The 6,249-nt window shown below is 38.4% G+C and overlaps 1 protein-coding gene across 2 annotated transcripts in view; it reads left to right on the top strand.

Annotated features, from left to right (window-relative positions):
* Nucleotides 1-6,249, top strand: part of Urm1 (Ubiquitin-related modifier 1) — an 82,726-nt gene that overhangs the window by 1,202 nt on the left and 75,275 nt on the right. The window lies entirely within an intron of this gene.

Consider the following 6,249-nt stretch of genomic DNA (forward strand, 5'->3'; position numbering starts at 1 on the left):
AATCCAGCAAATGTCTTAAGATGCTAATACGGTTCTCTGATTGGTTCATGCGCTAGCTTAACACCATTTCGAATCTTGAGCAACGTCCACAGATTCCGCCCTATAATAAGAGACTGGCATAAGTTCTAGTTGGATAGAAATGGTAATTATCGTTCACAGGACGATAAGTCATAGGACGTGTTCGTAACTAGGACGGAAAAGCAGAAAAACTAGGAAAGCAGAAACCAATCAGAATTCGGGCTGTACTATCTATTACTAGCACGATTTTTGATTGGCTTCTGCCATTCCATATCCAACCAATCAAAAATTAGCCCCTCTATACTAGTCCCTTATTATATCTCTACTTTCAGTGCATTCCAGTGTTAAGCCTTATTGCACGGTCACGCCTCATGGCTCCTGCATGGCGTCACATTTTGCCGCGCGGCAAGCGTTTCCGCGTCCAGTGTGCAAGAGCCATCATGGTGCGGAACGTATACGCAATGCGGAATTGGCGGAACGATCCGTCCAATCGCAAGCATTCTATCAATTGCGCTTCGCCGATATGTCTTTTCTAAACTAATCACGAACGTTTCGCCATTCCTCATTGCGTCAATTCTGCATCATAGAACCGCACCATTAGATTTGTTCGCGTCGCATGCTCCAACATGTTTCAATGGCTGCGTTCAGCAGAACGTTTGTTTTGCAACTGTTGGAAGTTTCCTTCGCGCTGATTGGATCATACTTTTAGATCTAGAAGAATGGTCCTATCTCAGCAGACAATCATAAAACGGTTGCAAAACTGTTGAGTCTGCTGAACGCAGCCATTATGTTCCTACCATAGCTCTTACTCACTCCAACGCGCTTGATAGAGTGAGTAGGAGCTACGATAGGAGCATGTTGGAACATGTTGGAGCTTGCGACGCGAACAAATCTCTTGTGTCCACGATGTTAGATCGTAAAATGTGTAGCCAATCAGCTTATAGTTTTTACGGAAAAAACCGGCAAGTTGATTGACTACACATTTGTCGATCCGAGAACTCAGACCGAGTTCTAAGGTTTGTTCGCGTCGCAAGCTCCAACATGCTCCTACTATAGCTCGTACTCACTCTATTAAGCACGTTGGAGTGAGTAAGAGCTATGGTAGGAGCATATTGGAAATGCATGTTGGAGCATGCGACGCGAACAAACCTTAGAACTCGGATCGAGTTCTATTATTGTGAACACAAGGCTTTAAAGTTTGCCCGGATTCTCATACGGGCTGTGGTTAAAATCTCGCTACAAATGCTTTGAAGCGTTTGATTAGAGAGAAATCTGAGAGTGAACATCCCGACCTTTTTCGTGTACTAAATTTCGTAGAATAATATCCACGTTTTTGTGGTTCTTTTCCGTATTATTACGTGGATTAGGGTGCGTTCACACCTTGACGGAAAAGCAGAAAGCGGAAAAGCAGTGGCTAATCACAACTCGCGCTGGTAATAAGTAGTACGAAATTGTAGACTATCAACGCGAGTTCTAATTGGCTGCTGTTTTTCCGCTTTCTGCTTTTTCATCAAAGTGTGAGCGCGCCCTTAGACAAAGACGAATAATCAAATTTGATTATTCGTCTTTGTCTAATCCACGTAATAGCACGGAAAAGAACCACAAAAACGTGGACATTATCCTATGAGATTTGCTACACGAAAAAGTCCGGAATGTCCACTCTCAGGTTTCTCTCTGGTTTAATGGACCAATTAGAAAAAAGAATTTTACAAATTGATCAATTAAAAAACGCTTCAAAGCATTTGTAGCATCGCGTTGATCATACCCACGGACAACAGCGCTTTCACATCGAACTCTGATTGGTGAAAAATGGGATGGGAGTAAATTTTACCTCCACAACCGGCTTTTTACCAATCAGCGCTCGATGTCAAAGCGCTGTTGTCTGTATGAGGATCTAGGATATATCCACACAAACTTGCATATCTGCATAAACATATGCATAAAGAAAATTATCCAATTACATTTCTCTTTTAAAGTCACACGTAAAATGTGATTGGATAATTTTCTTTATGCACACGTTTATGCGGTTATGCAAGTTTGTGTGGCTGTGGATATATCCTTATAGCGTTTTTCATTGGCAAAATTAAAGTGCACACTCAGTGCACTTTAAAGTCGTTGTACACAAATCGACTTATGCCCGTTTCCACCAATGGGTGCATTCAGTATCACGACCGCTCACCAGTACCATGAGCGCTCAATGAGTTCTTGTATCTGTTTGCTCTATATTTTTAGTTCTAATATATGCCAATAAAATGCAAGCGCTCACTGAGCGCTCATTGAGCGGTTGTAGTACTAAATGCACCCAATGTAGATTAACTTTAATTTCAGTTCAACCTACTCTTCATCTATTTTCTAGTTCTAAAGATTAGAAGAAATAAAGAGTAAGTTGAACCGAGGTCAAAGTTAATCTACATTGGTGGAAACGGGCAATAAAGATGTACGTTTAATAAAAATATAGAAACGAATTAAACTGCGAAATATTCAATACATTTTATTATAAAACTATACAAAAATTCGGTCAATGATCGAGCTCATAAAAAGATATAAAAATAAATTTATGAACGATACATTTATAAAAAAACTAACATACAGCATGTATAATAAATGTTGAAAAAGGACCTGTGGTTACGAAACGTATGTTAGTTTTTTAATAAATGTATCGTTCATAAATTTATTTTTATATCTTTTTATAGCTCGTTCACTAACTTTTACTGAATTTTTGTATAGTTTTGCTTTGCGTAATACGAGCGAATTCTTACTTTTATTATATTTTATTGTATTATTTGATAAAGTACACATTGGGCATTTTATCAATTAAGATATCTCACTTTTACATTTAGATTAGAATAGTATACAATAGCTTTAATGTGCACTGAGTGCGCACTGGTTCTGCTAATGAAAAACGCTATTAGAGTAGTGTCCCATGAGGTATATTTGACGCGTGTCACGTAACCGCGTAACCAATTAGAAAAGCGATTCGTTGTTGTGGTTTCGCGTTTTACTGATTACTGATTGGTTAAACGCGATTGCGCGTTTTAAGCTGGAAACACAGACTTTCAAAATTCACTGCAGTACTGAAAATGTACAGTATACGTGACGTAAACTGTAGATTTTCAGCGCTGGCAGTGAATTTTGGAACACAGCCACAATAGGCACAGGCAATAGGAACAAAGAACAAGAAATAACGAGCCGTCCAATCAGTGCTCTGGGGTATAGGTTCGATATTATACTCCCCAGTTTTGATTGGACGGCTTATTATTCTCTGTTTCCTGTTCCTATTGCCTGTGCCTATTGTGTTTCCAGCTTTACGCAGCAAATATATCTTATGGGATTCCATCCTTAGGCCGCAGCACTTTTGCATTAGTTCGGATCTACAATAGGTGTTTTAAATCGAATGCGAAGAGAATAATTGACTATGATTCGTCCATTTCTTATGGCTTAAGGCTTATAGATCCAGACTTATGTACAAGTCCGGATTTACAATAGGTTTTAATCCTTAAGCTATAAGAAATTCACCAATTACAGTCGAATGCGAGGAGAATAATTGACTATGATTCGTCCATTTTTTATAACTTAGGCCCGATTGCACCAACATTACTTTGACTTTAATGGGCTTTCTACAATAAGTTATTACTTAAGGGTGAAATTATACGGTGCAGAAAAAGATTGCGAAATAGAGAATGCGTCATTGAAGCAACCAATTAGCGCTATTCGGAATAGCGCTGATTGGTTGCTTCAATGATGCATTCTCTATTCCGCAGTATTTTTCCGCATCGTATGATTTCACCCTAAGTTTTAAATCATAAGAAATTAACCAATCACAGTCGAATGTAAGAAGAATAACCTCGGATTTACAATAGATATTTTAAGCCTTAAGTCGTAAGAAATTGACCAATTACAGTCGAATTCAAGGAGAATAATCGACTATGATTCGTCCATTTCTTATGGTTTAAGGGTTAGAACTCTATTGTAGGTCTGGACTAATTGATTATAATTGGTTCATTTCTTATAGCTTAAGACTTGAAGCTTAGGTAATGACTTATTGTAGAAAGCCCATAAGCGAGGCTTATAACTTTCACTTTCTCTCTTTAAAGCCGAGAGAGTGGGAGAGATATAGAGAATTTTAAGCTTCGCTTAAAGTCATGGACTACATTTACACGACACCCTTAATCGAGTTTAATAACATCCGTAGTTATGAACGACTGGCCAATCACAGTCGTTCCATTCTTCCGAGGAACAACGGTGATTGGCCAATTTCATAATTACGGATGTTATTAAACCCGATTAAGGGTGCCGTATAAATGTAGTCAAAGTAACGTTGATGCAATCGGGCCTTAAAAACCTTAAGGCTTAAAAATTGTAGATCCGGGCTAATCGCATAGTGCATAAGAAAATCAATCAAAGTTCCTCTTTTCTATGAAATGGAAGGAAAGAAAGAATTTTGGTTGATTCTCTTATGCACTATGCATTATGGCCGGCATTCATAGTCCGTTCTTATTTTAAGCCCATTCTACATTAGATGCAAATCGATCGCAAGTTTGTTGCGACAGTCAATCTGATGCATTTTGAAATCAACGCTTCAGATTGGTTGTCGCAACAAACTTGCGATCGGCTTGCGTGTAATGTAGAATGGGTTTTAGGGCCATGGCACACAAAAAAATTTAAGCAGTAAAACGTAAGCAGTAAGCGAATTGACCAATCACAGTAGAGTCATCGTAAGGTCATAACATAAGCAGTAGTGAATCCAACATGTTGATTTCCTTACTGCTTACATCTTATTGCCTTAAATTTTTTTTGTGCCAGGGCCCTTAGGGCCCCCGCAAACAAAATTCCGTAACAGTAATCTTAAAATGTGAACTTAAATCAATGAGCCAATCAGGATATTGCTTTAGGTCTACGTAATCTAACGGAAATGGAAATAACAGTAAACTTATCCATAACCTCGCAATAAGGCGAATTTCAATCGGTTGAAACTCGCCTTATGGATAAGTTTACTGCTATTTTTATTTCCGTTAGATTACGTAGATCTAAAGAAGTATCCTGATTGGTTCATTGGCTTAAGTTCACGTCTTAAGGTTACTCTTACAGAAATTTTGTCTGCGAGGGCCCTTAAGATCATCTTAGTAATGTTTTAAGTCGCTAAAGCGGCCCTCTGATTGGTTCATGACTTCTTTAAATTGTACTCAAGACGGTCTTGAATATAAGATCTAACTATGAATACTGGCCTATGGCCGGAATCCATAGTCCGGTCTTAATCTCAAGCAATGTCTTAAGATGCTAATACAGCTCTGATTGGTTCATGCACTAGCTTAAGACCTTCTCGAATCTTGAGCAACGTCTATTGCGGGGTCTACAATAGAAGTCGTAACAATCGTAGAGTCTTAAGTCGTAGAAAATTGATCAATCACAGAATCGAATATGAGAAGAATAATTAACTGTGATTAGTTAATTTTCTACGATTTAAGACTCTACGACCGCTACGACTTCTATTATAGACCCCGCATATGGATTCCGTCCTATGTGTTATGCAAAAATCTGTGCTGCGGTCTTTTTAGTCCGGATCTATAATAGATGTTTTAAGCGATAAGAAACTAGCCAAATTACAGCCGAATGTGAGAAGAATAATTGACTATGATTCGTTCATTTTTTATGGCTTAAGGTTTAAAACTCTATTGTAGATCCGAGCTTAGGGCAAAGAGGTTGTATACATAGGACGAAATCCATAGACATTGCTCAAGATTCGACATTAGGTGCATTCAGTACTACAACCGTTCACTGAGTGCTCAATGAGCGCTTGTCTCTGGTCTATATTTTTAGTTCTAACGAAATATGCCAATAAGATGCAAGCGTTCACTGAGCGCTCAGTGAGCGGTTGTAGTACTGAATGCACCCATTGAGTGCACCCTATGACTACGTTTACACGCACTGGTAAAACCGTTTTAATAAAAACCGTTTTAGTTAAAACCGGTGTTAGATGTCCTGTAAACGTCTCTTAATACAGATGTTATTAAAACCGTTTTAGTAAATCCAAACCTCTTCTGAAACAACTTTGGCATTACTAAACCGTTTTACGAAAATCGTGTAAACGGTCTTCAATCGGTTTAACGTATCAAAATTCGATGTTACCAACTTTAGATGCTAAGGTTAAGAAATGACAAAGGATATTTTGTCTCAGGTTCCGTATCAGGTTATATAAAGCTACTTTATTTTTGGTGGAGATAAAATTCGCCT

This window comes from Mycetomoellerius zeteki, unplaced genomic scaffold (genome assembly GCF_001594055.1).
Source record: "Mycetomoellerius zeteki isolate Tzet28-1 unplaced genomic scaffold, Tzet1.0 scaffold248, whole genome shotgun sequence".
NCBI classification, from domain to species: Eukaryota; Metazoa; Arthropoda; class Insecta; order Hymenoptera; family Formicidae; genus Mycetomoellerius; species Mycetomoellerius zeteki.